Source organism: Chlorocebus sabaeus, chromosome 15, assembly GCF_047675955.1.
Source record: "Chlorocebus sabaeus isolate Y175 chromosome 15, mChlSab1.0.hap1, whole genome shotgun sequence".
Lineage (NCBI taxonomy): Eukaryota > Metazoa > Chordata > Mammalia > Primates > Cercopithecidae > Chlorocebus > Chlorocebus sabaeus.
Genome location: NC_132918.1, coordinates 2,327,804 through 2,351,477, shown reverse-complemented (window position 1 = coordinate 2,351,477; position 23,674 = coordinate 2,327,804). Strand labels below are relative to the sequence as shown.

Sequence of the window (23,674 nt, the reverse complement as noted above, 5' to 3'; positions counted from 1 at the left end):
AAGCCAGCCTGGGTGACAGAGCAAGATCCTATCTCAAAAAAAAAAAAAAAAAAAAAAAAAAAATGCTATGGTTTGTTAGTGTGCAAAATCTCACTTATGGCTAATTCTGGTTCTACATGGATTCTCCTACCCAGGGCACTCACCCTTTCCTCCACCAGAGAATAAACAGGAAAAAAATGAAGGGTAAATTACTTTGTTCAATCTTAGTCTTGAGGAAAGGTTAATGAGAGGGGAAAATTTGGGACTTTGTATAGGTATCAATTATGTTGTGAACACCTAATCACTTATTATCAAGTGATGGTTTTTCTGCATTATATACTTACTATAAATGAGTAAAAAACACCCTTCATATTACAGCTTATTTAACAAACTATTATTTATCTGCTGTGTATCAGGCACCCAATTAGGTACTTGACACAGGGACAAAACAATCTCTGCCCTTAAGGAGCTAGAATGCCAGAGTTTCTGTTGATACATATTTTGTTAATGCATGTTAAGCTCTCACTATGTGCTAGATAATTTGCAAATGCTAGACATCCAACGGGAAGCAAAAACAAAGCTGTTTCTTTTTCTCATGAAACTGGTAAGGGAGACAATCTCACAAAAGTACCTTTAAAATCTAACAGGTATTACAAAGTGTAGGTATGTGCGGCCATGAGGGCATAAAAGCATTGGGACTTGACCTAACCTGAGGTGTCAGAAATGCCTTCTTCTGGGAAGAGATGTTTCAAGCTGAGATTTAAAAGTGCCTCAGAGTATAAACTACGTGCGGAAGTGGAGGAGAGCAAGAAAGAGCACATACAGAGCTCATGATAGAACCAACAGAGTCCCAGGGGCTGAAATGAGAGAATGTGAGATGAGTCTGGAGAGTTAAGGGCCCACCATTCAGGGTCTTAGAGGCTGTGGTAAAGATTCTAATCTTTGTTATGAAATCTGCAAACCAATCGAGTTTTTCGTGAGAGCAACATGGTTTGTATTTTCAAAAGCTCACTCTGACTTCAATGTTAAGAATTCATTCATGCATAGTGGCATGCAGCTGTGGTCCCAGCTACTCGGGAGGTCGAGGCACAAGAATCGCTTGAACCCGGGAGGTGTAGGCTACAATGAGTTGAGATCATGGCACTGCACTCCAGCCTGGGCCACAGAGGAAGGCTTTGCTTCAAAAAAGAAAAATTTAAAAAAAAAGAATTCATTCTTGGCCAGGTGTGGTAGCTCTTTGGGAGGTACCAAGCCCAGCACTTTGGGAGGCCCAGCACTTTGGGAGGCCAAGTTGAGAGGATTGCCTGCACCCAGGAGTTTGAGACCAGCCTAATCTATATGGTGGGACCCTATCTCTACAAAATATTTTAAAAAATGAAAAACTTAGCCAAGTGTGGTGGTGCATACCTGTAGTCCCAGCTACTCATTCTTTAAATAAATGCATCCTGAGGGCCTGCTATAGACCAAATCCTATTCTGCACACAGAGCACACGGCAGTGGACAACAGACAAATTCCCTATCTGTGAGGATCTTACATACAGACAATATACAAATAATATATAAGATAATAGTGCTATAAGAACATTGAAACAGGGTGAGAATGAAAGGGTAGGGTGGAGTTGCTATTTTATAAACTTGAACCCTATGAAATTACTGATTTTTAAAAATAATTTTTGACCTGAGAATGACATTACACCTTAGGTTTAAATGGTTCAATCCAGTTTTGTGACATGAGGGTCATATGGTTCAACTTAATACTTGGAAGAGTCAGAACTAATGAGGTGATCTAAAGAAAGAGAAGCAAGCCATGTAAATACCTGGGAGAAGAGCATTTCAAGAAAAGGAACAGCAAGTGCAAAGGCCCTAAAACAAAAATGTGCTTGCCATGTTTGAGGAGCAATAACAAGGCTGAAGACTAAAGAACAAGTGGGGAGAATGGTAATAGACGCCAGATCATACTGGTGACCATGGTAACAAATTGGCTTTTCTCCTTTTTTTTTTTTTTTTTCCCTTAAGACAGGGTCTCACTTTGTCACTCAGGCTGAAGTGCAATGGCTTGCTCATAGCTCACTGCAGTCCTGAACTTCTGGGCTCAAGTGATATTCCTGCCTTAGCTTCGTTAGTAATTGGGACTACAGGCATCCACCACCACGCCCGGCTAATTATTTTTTTTAAGGGATGGTATTTCACGAAAAATTATCCAGGCATGGTGGCGGGCAACTGTAGTCCCAGCTACTCAGGAGACTGGGGCAGGAGAATGCCTTGAACCCGGGAGGCGGAGCTTGCAGTGAGCCGAGATCGCGCCACTGCACTCCAGCCTGGGCCACAGAGCCAGACTCTGTCTCAAAAAAAAAAAAAAGAGATGGTATTTCATTATGTTGCCCAGGCTGGTCTTAATCTCCTGCCCACAAGTGATCCTCCCACCTCAGCCTCCTAAAGTCTTCCAAAATGTTGGGATTACAGACGTGAGCCACCACACCCAGCCTGGTTTTTAAACTCTTTGAGAGAGCTAAGCTGTGGGAGAGTTTTGAGCAGAGGAACTACCCATCTGCCATTTTTTTAAAGGACTATTCTGTTAATAGTAGAATGTAAGTGGTAGATGTAGAAGTGATTGCTGTAAAACACACAACTTTGCTGTGTGTTTGAAATTTTTCCTAATAAAATAAGAATAGTTTAAACTGATACATTGTGAATAGACTTTAGAGGAGCAGAGGCGAGAGCAGGAAGACCAGTTAGGCTATCACAATAATTCAGGTAGCAGTGGAAGTGGTAGGAAGTGGTTGGGGGTAGATGTGGTGTTTGAATTACAAGTTAGTAATTTAGAGGAAATACCCAGGTAGGAAATACAAATGTATGAATCCACCTAAAGATTAGGAAAACAAGGACAAATGTCTTGAGAATTAAAAGAAAATGCTCAGGAGTGTAGCCTAAAGCCTCTTACTCGTGCTATTGTTCTAGGCTGGTTTTGGTTGTAGATAGTTATCAGTTATATGTTGTTGTTCAGATTATTTATATGTATTACTGTCCACAACTCACTTATGTTCTAAAGGGCTATTTTTAAAATGTTGTTCTTGTCTTCCCAAGCAGCGTATATGCTTTTTGAGAAAAGATCTATTTTCTTGTATACACCCCGCAATACCATATTCCTAGAAGGCATTTACAGTGTTCACAGAATAAAAAATTTGAATACAGAGCTTTTCATGTCTTTTGTTTTTATAAAACATCAATTTTCTTATAAATGTTTAATTTAGACACTTCTGAAAATAAAGGTAGAGTTAGAATTTTCAGTCTGTTGCAACTTATGCCCATTTCAGGTCAGAGAAATAAAAAGAGAGCCTTCTGGGGGGGAACAAAAAAGGCCCAGGTGTGTGCCTGTAGTAGTAGTGTCAGCTACCTTAAGAAGCTTGAGCCCAGAAGTCCAAGGCTATATGGCACCACAGTCGTGCCTGTGAATAGCCACTGCACCCCAGCCTGGGCAATATAGCAAGATCCCATTTCTTTTAAAAACAAAACAAAAAAACCCAATCAGCTCTTCTCCATATTGGCTTATACTCAGACTTCATCATGTGGCAGCAAGACAGTTCTCAAAAACTTCAGTTCTAAATTCACTCTGGTCCAAGTCCAGCAAGAAAGAGATCCCTTCCAGTAGCTCCTAGATTCACTGAACCAATTACCTTGCTACAGTAATTTGTTAAAGGATAGGGAGTTACCTTCCCATCCTTTAACAAATTACTGTAGCAAGGAAAACTCTTGTGCTGTGATTAGCCAAATTTGAGTAATATGCTTTACCTCTGGTCCACCCAAAGATCATGGACTATAGGAGAGGAGTGGTTCCCGGAAGAAAAAAATGGAGTACTATCACCAAAATATGGAAATGGACACTGATGGTGAAAACACAATACTTATTACACCAACTAACTCAAAGGCCTATGCATTGTTTCTTCCTTAAGCTTTTGAAAGAAGTTAGTCACTGCCATGGCACTCACTTTGAATCTCTTCCAATTCCACACACAATACTGCATTTTTTCCCCTGAATCATCAGGCTGTCATATATTCAGTTGCCATTGAAAAGTAAATGCATGATTATGAAAGTTAACCAGCTGGAATGGTCAGTATTTTAGCACATCACTTTTCGGGACACTCCCAACTGGTATTGCAGGTAGTTTCTTGTCCTTATAATTCTTTCCTACTGTCAAGCTACCTGAAACATATTTATTTGTCCTCGATACCCTAGGGGCAGGGTGGCTGATAACTAAGGTGCCTGGGAAACACTTCAGAAGCAAGTGACAATGGACATTTCTAGATGGACTTCTAGATGTACATTTACACTGTAGAAACTTGAAAGGAAAATTTATCTACAGATACGTCTGTTTTCTCTTCAGTTTCTTTTCCTTTTTGCACTAACAAGTTATTTTCCCCACATGACGTTTAATCTACCTTACATAACATTTTTTAACATTTTAGTTCAAAATTTACTTCATGGTGTGAAATGATTGTTGATTATTATTCTAGAATTTGGGATGGCGCCTCTAGTTTGCTGCTTCCTTGGACACCAAACATAACATTCTCTGTTCTAGGACGTGCTTCAAGTGGGTCATAAGACTGGCAGAAAATCAAACCAAACTAAATGAATAGTTGTTGAAGTTAATCTCCCATCCTGGAGCTGTGCATGCCATGGGGTAGCCAGCTATTAACAGGCACGATCCTGATCAAAATCACTGCTCTGTGGTCCTGTTTATCAGAATTTCACATTATGGAAACTAGATTTGGGCCTGGTTTCTTTAAAAAGAGATGTGATAATGAAATAATCATGTATTATAGCCATTACAATTTCTATTGTAGGAGAAAGTGGATAATGTTTTAATGTAAAACAATAGGTTATTAAACAATATGTTCTAGATGAACATTTAACATTTTTGTTTTAATTAGCCAGGCGTGTGTGGTGACCTGTGCCTGTAGCCCTAGCTACTCAGGAGGCTGAGATGGCAGGATTTGCCTGATTCTAGGATTTCAAGGTTACAGTGAGCTTTGATCACACCACTGCACTCCAGCCTGGGTGACAGAGCAAGACCCCTTCTCACAAATAATAATAACAATACAAATACAGAAAAATACTAGAAAACACACCCAAATGTTGACCTGAAGGAATGGAATTATCAGTTATTTTATTTTATTTTTATTTTCTAGAATACTCAAAGGTGAAATGTACTACATCTGCAGCCAGGCACGGTGGCTCATGCCTGTAATCCCAGCACTTTGGGAGACCGAGTCAGGCAGATCACTCAAGTTTAGGAGTTTGAGACTAGCCTGGCCAACATGGTGAAACTCTGTTTCTACTAAAAATACAAAATTAGCTGGGTGTAGTGGTGCACACTGGTAGTCCCAGCTACTTGGGAGGCTGAGACAGGAAAATCACTTGAACCCAGGAGGCAGAGGTTGCAGTGAGCCGAGATTGAGCCATTGTACTCCAGCCTGGGCGACAAGAATGAAACTCTGCCTCAAAAAAAAAAAAAGTTGTCTATTACTGCTATGGTCTGAATGTTGTGGTCTGCTATGGTTTGTCCTGCCAAAACTCATATGTTGAACTCCTAACCCCCAAGGTGATGGTATCAGAAGATAGGGCGTTCCTGAGGCGATTAGGCCATGACAGCAGAGCACTCATGAATAGGATTAGTGCCCTTATAAAACAGGCCTAAGAGACACCCCTCCCTGGTCCATTATGTGCTATTAGAATGAGAAAACAGCTGTCTATAAGGAAGCAGGTCCTCACCAGACACCAAATCTGCTGGCACCTTGATCTTGGCTTTCTCAGCTTCCAGAATTGTGAGAAATAAATTTCAGTTGTTGATAAGCCACCCAGGCTATATTTTGTTATAGCAGCCCAAATGGACTAAGAGAAATACCAATACCACAGAATCAAAATAAAAAACTAAAAATTAAATCTAGGCTGGGCGAGGTGGCTATAATCCTGTAATCCCAATGTTTTGGGAGGCCAAAATGGTAAGATCACTTGAACCCAGGAATTCGAGATCAGCCTGGGCAACATAGGGAAACCTTGTTTTTACAAAAAAATTTTTAAAAAGTATGCACATATGGTGGCATGTGCCTGTAGTTCTAGCTACCTGGGAGCCTGAGGCAGGAGGATCACTAGAGCTAAGGAATTCGAGGTTACAGTAAGCTGTGATCGTGTCACTCCAGCCTGATTGACTAAGCAAGACCCTGTCTCAAAAAAAAAATTCTAATTATGCTTCTCACTGCTCAAAACCATGGAAGATTTCTCTCTTGTCTTGCATACTTCATTCATTCTTTCATTTAAAAAAAAAGCATGTACAGGGCTGGGTGCGGTGGCTCATGCCCAGAACTTTGGGAAGCCGAGGCTGGCAGATCACCTGAGCTCAGTAGTTCGAGACCAGCCTGATCAACATGGTGAAACCCCATCTCTACTACAAATACAAAATTAGCCAGATGTGGTGGTGCATGCCTATAATCCCAGCTACTCGGGAGGCTGAGGCAGGAGAATCGCTTGAACCCAGGAGGCGGGGGTTGCAGTGAGCCGAGATTGCACCATTGCACTCCAGCCTAGGCGACAAGAGCAAAACTCCATCTAAAAAAAAAAAAAAAGCATATACGGTTTGTACAGATGCTAGGAGTAAAATATACAGATGTGGCTCCTGTTCCCCCAGAATTAACTGTCTAGAGGAGATATAACAAGTAAGCTAACAGAAACAATCCAGTATGTCAGTCAATAACAGGGTTTTATGCATCCTCCATCAAAATGCCGAAATCTTCTTTTCACATCAAATGCTGGCTTTGATAGCTAAGCTACCAAGCAAGGGGTACTCACATACAATGGCACTGACTGTCAGTCATTGCTTCAGTTTAAGCAGCATCCTTGTGGTTGTCCACATGGTATGGTAGTGTTCAGTTAGTTGAGTAGTGTTCAATTATTGGAATATTTATTTACTCTTATTTTATGAAAATGCAGATGCGAATACTAGTTATAGGAAGAGTAGGTCTTATAAATGTAATATGAATGACATAAAGATGGAAATTATTAGTAGGGCCAGGCGAAGCAGCTCACGCCTGTAATCCCAGCACTTTGGGAGGCCGAGGCGGGCAGATCCCGAGGTCAGGAGATGGAGACCAACCTGGTTAAACATGGTGAAATCCCGTCTGTACTAAAAATACACACACAAAAAAAATTAGCTGGGCATGGTGGCAGGTACCTGTAGTCCCAGGTACTCAGGAGGCTGAGGTGGGTGAATGGCGTGAACCCGGGAGGCGGAGCTTGCAGTGAGCCGAGATCTCTCCAATGCACTCCAGACTGGGAAACAGAGCGAGACTCCGTCTCAAAAAAAAAAAAAGAAAAGAAAAGAAATCATTAGTAGGGGTGCCAGAGCAGTCAATCTTTTGCCTCAGACACCAAAAATTCACTAAATAAAAGCCAGTAAACTGGATAAAGGAAAAGGAGAAAATCAGAGAACAGGTAGAAAATCCTGGAAATATTGCTCAATATGTTTAGAGATTTTGGTCTTACATTTTAGTTCTTCAGGAAAATATTTCTGCTTAAGGCAAAGGTTCTCTAGGCAGGGTTTCACCGTGTTAGCCATTAGCCAGGATGGTGTTGATCTCCTGATGTCGTGATCCGCCCACCTCGGCCTTCCAAAGTGCTGAGATTAGAGGCGTGAGCCACTGTGCCCGGCCAACACCAAACTAATTTTTGTGTTTTTAGTAGAGATGGGGTTTCACCATGTTGGCCAGGCTGGTCTTGAACTCCTGACCTCAGGTGATCCACCTGCCTCAGCCTCCCAAAATGCTGGGATTACAGACATGAGCTACCATGCCTGGCCTATTGTTAGATTTTTATTTTATTATTATTTTTTTAATAGAGCCTGGGTCTTGCCATGTTGCCCAGGTTGGTCTTGTACTCCTGAACTCAAGCAATCTTTCCACATTGGCCTCCCAAAGCACAGAATGTATTTTAAATCACTTATCACATCAATGACATTAAAATTGACAAGTTCATAATGATACTAAGAAAATAAATTCAGGCCAGGTGCAGTAGCTCACCTGTAATCTGAGCACTTTGGGAGGCCAAGGTAGGAGTATTGCTTGAGCCCAGGAGTTCAAGACCAACCTGGGCAACATGATGAGACTCTGTCTCTACAAAAATTTTTTAAAAAGGAAAGAAATTCACTACTTGCCTATAGAAGTTGCCATGGCAAGTTGCTAATTATATGGTAATAGTAATTGGTAAACAAAGGGAAATAACTAAACATTTGTTCTGCCTTTATTGTACAAATTGTATTTCAGTGTAGCCAATGAGTTTTAAAGGAAAAGTCCTTTTGTATAAATTATTTTCAACTAATAAATTGAAAAGAAATGATAGGCCGGGCGCGGTGGCTCACGCTTATAATCCCAGCACTTTGGGAGGCCAAGGCGGGCAGATCACGAGGTCAAGAGATTGAGACTATCCTGGCCAACATGGTGAAACCCCATCTCTACTAAAAATACAAAAATTAGCTGGGCATGGTGGTGCATGCCTTTAGTCCCAGTTAGTCAGGAGGCTGAGGCAGGAGAATGGCATGAACCTGGGAGGCGGAGATTGCAGTGAGCCGAGATCGTGCCATTGCACTCCAGGCTGGCAAGAGAGCAAGACTCTGTCTCAAAAAGAAAGAAAGAAACACAAAAATTGAATATAGTATTTATATTATTTTATATTATTTATATTGAATATATTATTCATATTATTTTGAATATATTATTTATAATTGAATATATTATTTATATTATTTTATATTATATTATTTATATTTATATTATTTATTTCATAATCCAATTATTTAAAAATAAATTTCTGAGACAATGGGGAAATTTTACTATAGGCTGGATATTAGATGATACTAAGGAATTAATATTAATTACAGATTAATACTTCTGTCAATGTCATAATGATACTGTGGTTGTGTTTTTGAAAACAGTTGGCCTGGTGTGGTGACTCATGCCTATATCCCAGCAATTTGGGAGGCTGAGGCAGGCTGATCGTTTGAGCCTAGGAGGAATTCAAGACCAGCCTAGGTGTCATAGTGAAACTCCATCTCTACAAAAAAAATTTAAAAATTAGCTGGTCGTGGTGGTGCACGTCTGTAGTCTTAGCTACACAGGAACCTGAGATGGGAGGATCTCTTGAGGCTGGGAGGTGGAGGTTGCAGTAGCCCAGATGGAGCCATAGAGCAACAGAGTGAGTCTCTGTCTCAAACAAGAAAAAGGACTGTCTCAGACAAGAAAAAGGAAAAACAAAACAAAACAAAACAAAAAACAGTCTTTTTCTGTTAGAGACATATACTGAATTATTTAAGGATGAAATTATATGATCTCCAGTATTTCCTTCAAAATACTTCTGAGGGAAGGAAGTGGCAGCACAGAACATTAGGAGAGAGTCAATAATTTTTTTTTGTCTCACTCTGTCACTTCGTCTCACTCTGTCACCCAGGCTGTAGTGCAGTGGCATGATCTTGGCTCACTGCAACCTCTGCCTCCCAGGTTCACGCCATTCTCCTGCCTCAGCCTCCCAAGTAGCTGGGACTACAGATGCACACTACCACATGTGGCTAATTTTTTGTATTTTTAATAGAGATGGGGTTTCACTGAGTTAGCTAGGATGGTCTTGATCTCCTGACCTCGTGATCCACCCGCCTCAGCCTCCCAAAGTGCTGGGATTACAGGCGCGAGCCACCGTGCCTGACCAGTCAATAAATATTAAGGCTTAGTGATGGGTACATGGGAGCAGGGGAGAAGCATAATACCATTTTGTTTGTTTGTTTGTTTTTGAGACAGAGTCTCACTCTGTTGCCCAGGTTGGAGTGCAGTGGTGCAATCTCAGCCTACTGCAACCTCTGCCTCCCAGGTTCAAACTATTCCCCTGCCTTAGCCTCCCAAGTAGCTGGGATTACAGGTGTGCACCACCATACCCGGGTCATTTTTTGTATTTTTTAGTAGAGACAGGGGTTTCACCATGCTGGCCAGGCTGGTCTCGAACTCCTGAGTGATCCACCTGTTTCAGCCTCCTGAAGTGCTGGGATTACAGGCATAAGCCACTGCGCCTGGCCTTCTTTTTTTTTTTTTTTTTTTTTTTTTTTTTTTTTGGTATGTTTGGACATTTTCATAACAAGAAGTTAAATTTTACATAAGTAAATAAATAAAGGCTTTAGTGCAATTTATGTCAGCTCTTGTCTTATGCCCTGGGGAAGAGACTGAATGAATGAATCCAAAGAACTGTAATATTGGGATCCCTGTACCACTTGGTTTTGAGTGCTCTTGTCTAAATGTGTAATCCTGAGGAAAAAGGCTTCTCTCTTCCTTTTTTAATGGAAGCCTTGAAGGAAGCTGTACCAACATCAGCCACAGCAAGGACACAAATCTCAATCCAGTCATTTCTTTCAGATGGCCTATGTGTCAGCAAGATGTCACTTGGGTTTGAGATGGGCTGCAATTATTTCTGACTGGGGCTTTAGCAGACATAAGGACACTGTGCTCAAATCCTGTGGTCCGCAGTGGAAATTGACAAAAGGCATGGCTTTTCAAGGGTATAACTTTGACAAAGATACTGCTTTAAAACATTTCAGAATCAGCAGTGACACCAGGCTGTCAACTTCTGCAGCAGTTAGGGTGATACCTTCCAGAGCAATCAGCTGTGGTTGTGACCACTGTGATTCCTAAGCTTATCAGGGGAAGCAGGTTGAGCTAAGATGGGGGAAGGAAAGGTCTAGATTTTCCACTAATCTAGGCACATGGAGCTTGAGTTGACAAACTGAAGGAATCCTTATGGTGAGATGTCTTATGTTCCTCAGCTAGTGAAGCAGGATTTACTCATTACCTGTTCTTGAATTGTATGATTGTAGCATTATATTTTACGGAAACAACTTTTGACTATGATTCAGAGATGTGACTGGAGTATTTCTCCCACTCCCTTGTCACTTGTGTAATCTTGGACAGGTTGATCTTCTTTAAATTAGGATAATAAGACCTTGCCTGTCTACCTCCAGGGTTGTTGTGAGGATCATAAGAGATAATATATAAAACTATAATTTTTGTAAACTAGCAAATGCTGTATAAATCTAAGGTATCATTATTATTGTAAGTGACTAAGTGATTTACATCTTAAAGCCCCTTATTTTCCTTGATTCTGTGTTAACAATAAATGTTTAATTAGTATGCTATAAAATTAGATAGTCCCAAAACAACGACAAAGAAATTTAGTATATGGTATGATCTTTTTACGTTCTGCTATGTTACATAGGAATTCCTGGGAATAAGAAAAAATTTATCCAGTTCCTATTTTATACTTATATCCTTGAGTATATTCTCATCAATTTAGGAGACAAATAAGTTACTATTTATTCCATAAATAGTGCCAATTATTTTACAATCTGAATTTAAGAAGTCACTATTTCTTCTGCTCAATAAAGTATAATCAGGCCAGACCTGGTGGCTCATGCCTATAATCCCAGCACTTTGGGAGGCTGAGGTGCGTGGATCATTTAAGGTCAGGAGTTTGAGACCAGCCTGACCAACATGGCGAAACCCTGTCTCTACTAAAAATACAAAAATTAGCCAGGCATGGTGGCACTCGCCTGTAGTCCCAGTTACTCAGGAGGCTGAGCCGGAACGTGCCACTACACTCAAGTCAGGGCAACAGAGCAAGATTCCATCTCAAAAATAAATAAATAAATAAATAAAATACAAAAATAAACATACAAAAATTAGCTGGGAGTGGTGGTGCGTGCCTGTAATCCCAGCTACTCGGGAGGCTGAGGCAGGAGAATCGCTTAAACCCAGGAGGCGGAGGCAAGATCAAACGCTGCACTCCAGCCTGGGCAACAGAGCAAGACTCCATCTCAAATAATAATAATAATGTATAATCAGTCAGGAGATTAGAGCAGAAGTTGGTAAAGTGTGCCCCATAGAATGAATCTGGCCACTATGGCCTGAAAACTAAGAATCATTTTGACATTTTTTTAATGGTCTTTTAAAAAAAATCAAAGAAGAATATATTATGACACGACACCTGAAAATTATATAAAATTCAAATTGCAGTGTTGGCCAGGTGCAGTCGTTCATACCTGTAATCCCAGCACTTTAGGGGGCAGAGGCGGGCAGATCACCTGAGGTCAGGAGTTCGAGATCAGCCTGGCCAACCCCGTCTCTACTAAAAATACAAAAAGTAGCCAGGCGTGGTGGCACGTGCCTGTCATCCCAGCTACTCAAGAGGCTGAGGCAGGAGAATCGCTTGAATCTGGGAGGCAGAAGTTGCAGTGAGCTGAGATCCTGCCATTGCACTCCAGCCTGGGCAACAAGAGTGAAACTCCATCTCAGGAAAAAAAAAAAAAAGGCCGGGTCGGGCGGCTCATTCCTGTAATCCCAGCACTTTGGGAGGCCAAGGTGGGTGGATCACCTGAGGTCCGGAGTTCAAGATCAGCCTGATCAATATGGAGAAACCCCGTCTCTACTAAAAGTACAAAATTAGCCAGATGTGATGGCACACGCCTGTAATCCTAGCTACTTGGGAGGCTGAGGCAGGAGAATCACTTGAACTCAGAAGACGGAAGTTGCAGTAAGCCAAGATCGCACCATTGCACTTCAGCCTGGGCAACAAGAGCAAAACTCCATTTCAAAAACAAAAACAAAAACTGCAGTGTCTATTTATTAAGACATGGCCACACCCATTCATTTATGTACTGTCTGTGGCTACAACAACAGTTGAGTAGTTATGAGAGAAACCATGTGGCCTACAAAGACAAAAATATTTACTATCTGGCTCTTTATAGAAAATTTTGCCTCCCCGTAGACTAGATGATTCAAAGGGATGGAAATAAAAATGTTTTTCTAAGTTGCTAGCTCCCTGTTAGTATAAATAAACCTGGGATATAGGTACTCAAATGATGCATGTTTCAAAAAGTTACAGTTATGGTTTTTTAAATTAAATTACGTTTATTTTTTATTTATTTTTATATTTTTTTTGAGACAAAGTCTCACTCTGTCTCCCAGGCCAAGCTGGAGTGCAGTGGCATGATCTCTGTTCACGGCAACCTCTGCCTCCCGGGTTCAAGGGATTCTCCTGCCTCAGCCTCCTAAGTAGCTGGGGTTACAGGCATGCACCACTATACCTGGCTAATTTTTGTATTTTTAGTAGAAATGGGGTTTCACCATGTTGGCCAGGCTGGTCTCAAATACCCTACCTCAGGTGATCCACCCGCCTCAGCCTCCCAAAGCGCTGGGATTACAGGCATGAGCTACCATGCCCAGCCAATTTTTTTTTTTTTTTTGAGACAAGATCTCACTCTGTCAACCAGAGTGCAGTGTTGCAATCCTGGCTCACTGCAACCACTCCTTCCTGGGCTCAAGGGATACTCCAGCCTCAGCCTTCTGAGTAGCTACAGTTATGGTTTTAACATGCAATGACCAACTAAGCCAATTTTAAGAAATTAAAAGCCAATTTTGTTTTTGAGACAGTCTCACTTTATTGCCCAGGCAGGAGTGCAGGGGCACAATCTCAGTTCACTGCAACCTCTATCTCCTGGTTCAAGCGATTCTCCTGCCTCAGCCTCCGAGGTTTCTAGGACTACAGGTGCGCGCCACCATGTCCAGCTAATTTTTATGTTTTTGTAGAGACAGGGTTTCACCATGTTGGCCAGGCTGGTCTCGAACTCCTGACCTCAGGTGATCTGCCTACCTCAGCCTCCTAAAGTGCTGGGATTACAGGCATGAGCCATTGCACCCGGCCATGAAAATCTTATTTACAAAATGTAATAAATAAAATATAAATAAGTATATTGCAATTAAATAATTTTAAAATTTCCCATTTTGTTCATTGATGGTGGCAGAAAAAAAGAGAATTGGGATTATATTAGTTCTCTAACACACAGTAGAAACTGACTCTGACTAAGGGAAGAAGGGGTTTATTAGAAAGAGGATTCTTGAATAGTTCCAGAACTGAGGGAAGAGCTAGAGGTCATGATCTTTGGAAGGACAGGAAACTGGGAAGCTCCAGGTCCTTACCAGCAGGAGACCCTGGGTCTCTTCTCAGGGCACATCTATGAGACTTCAGGAGCCTTTCATTTGAGTTTCAAGCTTTATGGAGAAATAAATTGACGGGTCCAGTTTATGGCTGGGTAGCCAAAGGGAGGGAATAATGTGATTGGTAACCTCCCCGGAGTCCCTGGTTGAAATGGAGAAGGAAGAAAGGAAAGGTTAGTAGGATTAAGGGATGCCAGGCCAATGAGAACCAACAGATGTGTGCACAGCTTGTCAGGAAACATGGGCTATAATCTCAACTTCACCAAATGGGTGAATGCACTGGGCTTCAGTATTATGTTCAATATGTAATAATTATATATTAGTGTAAAAGGAGGGGCACAACACCCTTCTGCCATGAAATTATTCATTGGCCACAGTGCAGAGGATTTGGTTTTTTTTTTACTTAAAGAACATTTTTTTTTTTTTTTCTTAAGAGACAGGGTCTCACTCTGTCACTCAGGCTGGATTGCAGTGGCACTATCATAGCTTACTGTAACCTCAAATTCTTGGCCTCAAGCCATTGTCCTGAATTAGCCTCCCAAAGTATTGGGATTATAGGCATGAGCCACCACACCTGGCCAAGAGCTTTGTATATTAATATACAGAATTCATAAACAGTTCACCTGAACCAACAAGAAAAGACATCAAATAGTGCTTGACTTCATTACTTATTAGGCAGATGCCAAATACTTTTCTTTTCTTTCTTTCTTTTTTTTTTTTTTTTTTTTTTTGTTTGTTTGAGACAGGGTCTCATTCTGTCACCCAAGTTTGAGTGCAGTGGCAAGATCATGGTTCATTGCAGCCTCCACCTCCCACACTCAAGCGATTCTCCCACCTCAGCCTCCTAAGTAGCTGGAACTACAGGCATGTGCCACTGTAGCCAGCTAATTTCCTTTTATTTTTAGCAGAGATGGGGTTTTGCCATGTTGCCCAGGCTGGTCTCAAACTCCTAGTAATCCACCTGCCTCAGCCTCCCAGAGTGCTGAGATTACAGGTGTGAACCACCATGCCTGGCCTAGAGATAAAAATTTAAACCACCATAAGACAATACTGCATATCTACTAGAATAGGTAAAATGAAAAAGACAGACAATACCAAGTGCTGACAAGGATGTGGGGCAAGTGAAACTTTCATACATTGTTTGTTTGCTTGGGGACAGTCTCTTGCTCTGTTGCCCAGGCTGGAATGCAGTGGTGTGATCTTGGCTAACTGCAACCTCTGTCTCCTGGGATCTAGCAATTCTCCTGCCTCAGCCTGCCAAATAGCTGGGATTACAGGCATGCACCACCACGCCTGGCTAATTTTTGTATTTTTTTAGTAGAGATGGGGTTTCATCACGTTGACCAGGCTGGTATTGAACTTTTGACTTCAGGTGATCTGCCTGCCTTGGCCTCCTACAGTGCTGGGATTATAGGCATGAGCCACCATGCCCAGCCTACTTTCATATATTGTTAAAAGCAGTATCAAATGGTACAACCATTTTGGAGAACTCTTCGGCAATATACACTAAAGTTGAACACATTCATTCCCCAGAATCCATAAATTCCACTTCTACACATGTACCTAGGCACCTAACATACTCTTCCTTAATGGGTTTAGGCCTGGGGTCACAAACTCAAATGCACACAGAAAGAGTCTATCATATCATCAATTGTGGTAGATGATAGGGAGTGTCAAGCACTGTGTTTAAACTGGAGAGCTCCCTATTAAGATTATGTTAAAAAAAAAAATGAAATAGACAGCCTGGCCAACATGGTGAAACTCCATCTCTGCTAAAAATACAAAAATTAGCCAGGCTTCGTGGCAGGCACCTGTAATCCCTGCTACTCGGGAGGTCGAGGTAGGAGAATTGCTTGAGCACAGGAGGCAGAGGTTGTAGTGAGCTGAGATTGCTCCACTGCACTCCAGCCTGGGCAACAAAGCAAGACCCTGCCTCAAAAAGAAAAAAAAGAGAGGAGTTCTTATCCACACCTGTAGCCATGCTTTCCAAGGGCTCATTGCAGTTTGTGCAGGTCTTCAGATGCAAGAAGACAGCCACAGCTGTGGCACACTGCAAACACAGCAATCAAGGTGAATGGGCGGCCCCTGGAGATGATCGAGCTGTACACACTGATATACGAGCTGCTGGAACCAGTTCTGCTTCTGGACAAGGAGTGATTTGCTGGTATGGACATGTCCATGTGAAAGGTGGTGATCACATGGCCTAGATATATGCTGTCCATCAGTCTAGCTCTAAAGCCCTGATGTCCTATTACCAGAAGTATATGGATGAGTTTTCCAAGGAGGAGATCAAAGACAAAGATCAAAGACATTCTCATACAGTATGACTGGACCCTGCTGGTGGCCGACCTCCACCACCACTAATCCAAAAAATCGAGAGACCCTGGTACCCATGCTTCCTACCAGAAATCCTACCAATAAGCCCATCATGAGAACTGGGGTTTACTTGTATGATAAACAATGTTTGAGAGATTTTTTAAAAAATAGATGATCCTTTTGTAGTTCATGAGCATGATGATTGGGTGTTCCCATCCATATGTGAGATAAGCCATCCTCGAACCTTGTTACCATGTCAACATATTACCTGTCTGACATGAGAAAAACAAAAAAAAAAAAAAGAAAAAAAAAAGAGATTATGTTAAGTGCCTGGGAAATATTCTTCTTACTGAGGAAGAAACACCTGGCCAATTGTACACATTGACCAGGAGGGCATTTTCATTAGAAGTGATTCAAGTGAGTACTGTGGACACCATTTGGTATAACTACCCATCACTCCTGTTTACTTTCCTCTGGAAATAGCCCCTGCTGCCATGTCTAGACTTCAAGGTTTTGCCTCTCTCTCAATGGCTAATTGCTGTTGAGTGGACACCTTACCCACTGCCAGGAGCAGTGGATTCTGTTGGTGCTCTTCCCAGAGCTCCTTGACTAGGCAGTGTACCATCCCCCAGCTGCTGTGAATGTCAGCTGTGAACACCTCACAGGTGGCCCTGCTATTGAATCATCTTGCCCAAAAATGCTTGAGAAAGTATGTTCTCCCCCTGGAGGGAGAGGTACACCATTGCTTCAAAGTGGGATAACTCAGTCATGTCATTCACTCTCCAGGTCCCATCATGGGATCAGGCTGAGGCTAGGCTTGCTTAGCTCTGTCTACCTGTGCTTAGCTCTGTACCACCCTGCTTCCCTCACTCCCTTAACAGATTTCTCCTGAGAGCACTCTCTCCGTACATCACACCAGAATCCCTCTGCCTTTGGGGAACCCAAGCTAAGTCACAAGACCCATAAGATCCTTTTATCCCAAAGAACCAGGAAGCCTGGGCACACTGAAACAGAATCATATCAATGGCAATACAACCATGAACTCCTCCTGGTGCTCAGTTTCTTCCCTTGCTGAGCTGTGGTTATCCAGCTTTCTTTTTGATTTCATCAAAGCCCACAGGAGCTTCCCAATAATCCTCCTTTTTGTTTAAGTCAGCCAAAGTTTCCTTTTTTTCCCTGAAACCAATATAACCTTAGCTAATGTGATGGGTAACCAAGGCCTGACCTAACGTGGCTTTGGAAATATGACCCAGTACTTTATAGGATAACATCTCAGTTGGAATCCTGAGGGAAAAATTAATTGATTGCCCTTACTATCCCTAGGCATCAGTAGCTAGAAGTGTTACTGGGAACACTCCCTGTCTTTAATCCTCCAGGAATTTGCCTTGCTGGGGAACTAATTTGTTACTCATGGCTGTTTTCCTGAGACCTTGTGATTCCCTGGAGGTAGAGGAGTTAAATTACTTCCACTGGCCATCACACCCTTGCATCTTTTGTTGTTTCCAGTACTGTTCAGGAAGGCTCTAGCATCTCTCTGAGCCTTCTTGTTTCTGAAAAATGCTTTTCTTCATCTTTGTATTTCTCTGTGTATGTACACATGTGGTACATTTGCAAACGTTAGGAGAGTAGAAGGAGGTGGGGGGAAGTCAGAGGAGGAGTGGTCAGATTTCAGATCACTGAACCGTGGGTTATAAATAAAGGGTGACACAACACAAACCTGATTAGTTCCACTCAGAATTGCTCACTGATTCATCAGAAAATTGATCCTTCTGACCCAGACACTCCTCTCTCAATAGTCAAAGGCAGCTTTTGTTTGAATCAGTAATTGTGCCTCTATAGGAATTTTATGGAGTTTAGCTCAAGAAAACATTCTATCCAAGCCAAACGTGGGTATGGTAGAATACTATTTAAGATATTAACCCACATTCTCCGATGGGCATGTCCTCCTCTTCTTTCCCTCCATTCAAGCAGCCATGTGATCTCAGGGAGACATGCCGCAAAGAGAAGAATGAAAAGTTGACAAGTTTTTCTGGCTTGTTTCTAATAATAGATGCCATAAACTGATAGTTCACTGATCTTCGAACACCCACACATGAGTGCCACTGTTTTAGCCCACACAGTACTTTTTAAAAGTATGATTCTGTTCACATGAGGCTCAGTTCTCCAGGTCACCACAGCCCCCAGCATTCCTTATTGTCTGTCACAGTTGACATTACCTGCCTGGCCTTTTTCTGTGTGCCTTTGAACTTGTGACCCCAGGCTTAAATCCATTAAGGATGTTTATATTAGGTGCCTAGGAAGCAGACATTCTTTCCTCTTAGGAAGACCCGGCATATTAAGAGAGGGAAGGTTTCCCTCATAAGAGGAAAACCCCTAGGGTTATAGTCAATAATGAGCCAGGGCCTCTTCTTTGTATCACAGAGAGTGGAAATTCTGGACTCTCAGGCCTGGAACACTTGGGTCCAAATGCCTGAGGAGATGGGGGAGTTACAGAAGGAGCAGTACTCCCAAGACAGGAGAGAGGGAAAGAGGGACATGTGAGGGCCTCGAGTCAAAGTGAGGAAATTCTCCCTGCAGCCACCCATTAAGTCCCCTTCTTTTTCCCACATGATTCATCCACCAAACAGATATTAAGTGTTCACTGTGTTCACTGTGTGCCAGCAACGAATGAACATTTGTGGACTTTTAATTACGTAATCTCTCTCTCTCTCCATCCATCCAGATTCTGAACTATTTCCAAGAAAATGCCACCACTTGCTTCATCTCCTGACGCACCTTGAATACCACTTTGCCTTGAATGAGAGAGAGAAAATTGTTTTTCCTTCATTCATATAATTGTGGAATGATAGCTCTGAAAAAGCCATGAGAGCTGATGAAGGCCTCCTGTCTCCAAGAAAGAACAGAAATGGAGAAGATTTGGTCGCTTTGGTTCACCACTATATCCTTAGCAGTGTCTTGAACAATGCCTGACACATAGTAGGTTCTCAGTATTTATTTGTTGAATGAATGACCAGCTAAGCAGTTAAGGGCAGAGCTGGTCCCAGTTGTCACATGTCCTGAATCTTTATCCAGGCTCTCTCCCAAACTGCAGGTTAGCAGAAGGAAAGCCAATGTTTTTTGTAAGAGCCTTCTTTTTTTCTGTTTGTTTTTGTTGTTGTTTGTTTTTAGAGACAGGGTCTCACTCTTTTGCCCAGGCTGGAGTGCAGTGACATGATCATAGCTTACTACAGCCTCAAACTCCTGGGCCCAAGCAATCCTTGTGCTGCTAATTTAAAAAAAAAAAAATTTTTTTTTTTTAAATATATATATACACACACAAATGGAGTCTACTATGTTGCCCAGGCTGGTCTCAAACTCCTAGCCTCAAGCATTCCTCTGACCTTGGCCTCCCAAGGCACTGGGATTACAGGTGTGAGCCATGCACGCAGCCCCCATAAAGGCTCTTAACAAGAAACTAAGAGGGAAAAAAGAATCACAACAGGAGATGTAATGACAGCAACAGTTTTCAGAAGTATATATGGCCATGGTGGGAGTCTAGAAGAACCCGGCCTAATGGAGCCAGTCTTGAGCTGCAATTCTTTTATCTAATTCTCCCAGAACCCCTTGACTTAGTTGCTTTCACTGGAGAATAGGTGTATTCTGGGGGTTAAAAAGTTCTCCAGGGAAAGCTTCCCGCTTACCTCACCGTCTTGGTATCCTGCTCTACCACCCAACATGCAAACATGCAGCTGGTCACTCAGCCAGTCCCTAAAACCTGTTAATTGGCCCATAGTTTGGCTCTGAGCAAACCTGTGGACTTAGGAGCCTCAGCTCTTGCCTCCCAGGAGTTTCCCAACTTTGGGGGAAGGTAACATATGTGCTCTGAAGCAAGCACAATGATGGCTATGACAGGAATTTTGCAGCACACGTTTAAATAACAACACTAGGTAAGGCAGGTCAGTGAGAGCCCATCAATAGGGAAAATGGCAGTGTGGGTCTAAGGCTTGAGAAAAGGGAGAGAAGGCTGTGGCCTTAGTGTCCAGCCTGCTCAGCATCTCTTCTCCCCTCTTCTGTTTTTTTCTTTTTGCACTGTTTTTTTCTTTTTGTTTTGAGACAAGGTCTCACTCTGTTACCCAGGCTGGCCTGGGTTCAAGTGATTCTCATGCCCCAGCCTCCCAAGTATCTGGGATTACAGGTGTGCACCACCGTCCCTGGCTAATTTTTATATTTTCAGTAGAGACGGGGTTTAACCATATTGTCCAGGCTGGTCTCAAACTCCTGACCTCAAGTAATCTGCCCTTCTTGGCCTCCCAAAGTACAGGGATTACAGGATTGAACCACTGAGCCCAGCCTGATTGCAGCACTTTAATTATCCCTTAATAAACTGTCCCCAACTAGTTGCATGTGGGTGGACTTGGTGGGACTATGAATTAAAGTGCTATGGTCAATGGGTATGTGTGGCCCAAAGACCCAAACTAGGCCATTCACACTCTCTCTTCCAGGGATTTGAATCTTTTTTTTTTTTTTTTTTTTTTTTTTTGAGACAGTGTCTCGCTTTGTCATTGCCCAGGCTGGAGTGCAGTGGCATGATCTTGTCTCACTGCAACCTCCATCTCCTGGGTTCGTGATTCTCCTGCCTCAGCCTCTGGAGTAGCTGGGACTACAGGTGCACACCACCACCCTGGCTAATTTTTGTATTTTGAGTAGAGACAGAATTTTGCCATGTTGGCCAGGCTGGTCTCAAACTCCTGACCTCACGTGATCTGCCTGCCTCGGCCTCCCAAAGTACTGGGATTACAGGCATGAGCCACCCCACCCGGCTGGGATTTGAATCTTGAGTACAGGAACATAAGGGTGGAAAATCTATCCTGGATGGAAGCTCTCTGAAGGGACTTCCCATTAACTCCTGCTACTTGGACTCCTCAGGTCCCCTAACTGCTCTTCCTGGGGCCTGCTGGTTCAGATTCTGTAAATTCTGTGAGCTTTCCCATATCATTCCAATAAGATCTTTTAAGGGTCTGCTTCTGTGGTTGGCAACCTGAGAACCCTGCTTGGTACAACAAGGGTTCCTGGAAAATGTAGGAACGCGAACTGGTGGCATGAATAGCTGAAAAGGACACAGAGCTTATTCCAGGTCAGGAGAACATCACCTGTAAGGCCTCTCCAGAACCATACTTGGTCTAACTCAAGGGGAGATTTCAAAGGGGGAGGTATGAGAAGTTAGGAGGGGGATGTGGAGTGGAGCCAGAGTGGACTGGAGGGTATGGCCTGTCTCCTAAAGCAGAGGTTCACACAATGTTGTTGGATACACTGCTGGGCCATAGTCAGTGAGAGCTGCAGATGGAGGTAGAGCCAGCCAACAGACAACTTGGCAGGATGCACTACAAATTGGAGCTGGGCCTCAGAACTGGGTTATTCTGGCCAAATATCATCTGTCTAGTGTGTCCAGACAGCAAAGAGTTGGGAACCATTACTGAAGAAAAGAGCTATGGAGGAGGGGATTGTTTGAGGATGCAGTGATTGTAAAGAATAGAGTGAACTCTTTGGTCAGCCTGGATTTGAATCCCAGCTCCATCACTGATGTTGTGTGGTTGATTTTCTTACCCTTAAATGGTCCCTACCTCAAATTAATATGGTGGCTGGCAAATAATAAGCACACAATAAATGATGGCTGCTGCTATTATTTTCATCAATAAAATTTTATATTAATCTACATTGTTAATTAGTAATTATTATTATTATTTCCAGTTAAACTTCAGATTTAAAGCCATAGACTATCCCTGCATGCATACTCACCCCCACACAAAACACACAATTATATTCAGAAATACCCCTGGGGCCCAATCTGAAATTACAGACTAATAAACCCTAGACAAAGCTAATAAGGTATAAAAAGCAATGATCCAACTAGTCATAAACTTCTGTCACTAGGTTAAAAGAGAAATGGTGATCTATGACTCAGAGCTGTGGAATAGTCAGGGACCCAAGTGACTGGCAAAGTTGGGACAATAACCTGGGTTTACCTCCTGTTCTGATAAGACCCTTGGAGACTGGATGCAGATGCAGCCCAGATGCTTGAACAGGAGTGCGATGGTTCATGAAGTACGCAGTGAGTCTGAGGAAATGGACCTGAAAATGTCACTGTATTATGAAAACAACTTCATTTATCACTCTTCGAGAAGACAGAGTGATCAGGAAGGTGCTGGCCTGGGACTTGAAAATCCTAGAGTCCATGGAGGGTCTATTAGGACTTCTGGAAAGTGGTTGATCCTCTCAATGCCTAGGTTTCCCATATCAGTAGCCCCTGACCGTGGCATGAACATCCCTCCTCCACCTTTGTGAATATTGCCCATTCTGCCTGGAACACCATAATCTCACTCGTTCTCCACCTCATCCTGATGCTCTCAGGATCTCTGAATTTTGAACACAAATATATCCTCCCCCACAGCAGACATTTTATCATCAAGGCCAATTGGCACAAATATAGACATAGCCATTGTGTTATCATAAGCTGCAGGTGGGTCTTTTCCTTAGGATATCGAAGCATAGGGATTTATTTATTTATTTATTTATTTATTTATTTATTTATTTATCGGGGACGTAGTCTTGCTGTGTTACCCAGGCTGGAGTGCAGTGGCGGGATCTTGGCTCACTGCAACTTCTGCCTCCCGGGTTCAAGCGATTCTCCTGACTCAGCCTCCTGAGTAGCTGGGATTACAGGCACCTACCACAACACCTGGCTAATTTTTGTATTTTTAGTAAAAACAGGGTTTCACCATGTTGACCAGGCTGGTCTCAAACTCCTGACCTCAGGTGATCCACCTGCCTCGGCAGCTAAAAGTGCTGGGATTACAGGTGTGAGCCATCGAGCCCTGCCAAAGCACAGAGATTTAAACTAAAAGGCCACACTTCCCCCACACGCTGCAAGGCAGGAGGGACAAATATTAACCTCATTTCACAGGCAAAGAAATTGAACCTCAGTGAGGTGGGGTGACTTGCCCAAGATCACAGAGCTGGGAAATGTTCAGTTAACTCCACATCCACCTTATCTGCTCAAATTCCAGGGTTCTCTCCTTCATAATCAGCTATGTCTTAGGCAGCTTTATCATCTCCAGGTTATATGGTCTCTGAGGGATCTTCTGGGCTCATGGACTTGGGAACAGTCCCCTCCAGGTAGAGGGGAATTCTTGGGGAAAGCCTCAGGGTGTAGCTGGAGACATCCTAAGAGACTTTTGGATTGTATCAGTGAACAAGACACCAAGAGCTCCATCTCTGTGGAATTTACATCCTAGTGGGAGTAAGAGTCAATAAGCTATAAACATAA

The 23,674-nt window shown here is 42.6% G+C and overlaps 1 non-coding gene and 1 pseudogene across 1 annotated transcript; one reads left to right on the top strand and one right to left on the bottom strand.

The window, feature by feature from the left end:
• Window positions 1-1,962: 1,962 nt before the first annotated feature.
• Window positions 1,963-23,674, bottom strand: part of LOC119620695 (uncharacterized) — a 62,929-nt pseudogene continuing 41,217 nt past the window's right edge.
• LOC119620785 (small nucleolar RNA U13) lies at window positions 16,546-16,649 on the top strand. The gene has a single exon (XR_005237334.2). It is a non-coding gene; the product is annotated as a small nucleolar RNA U13 (small nucleolar RNA).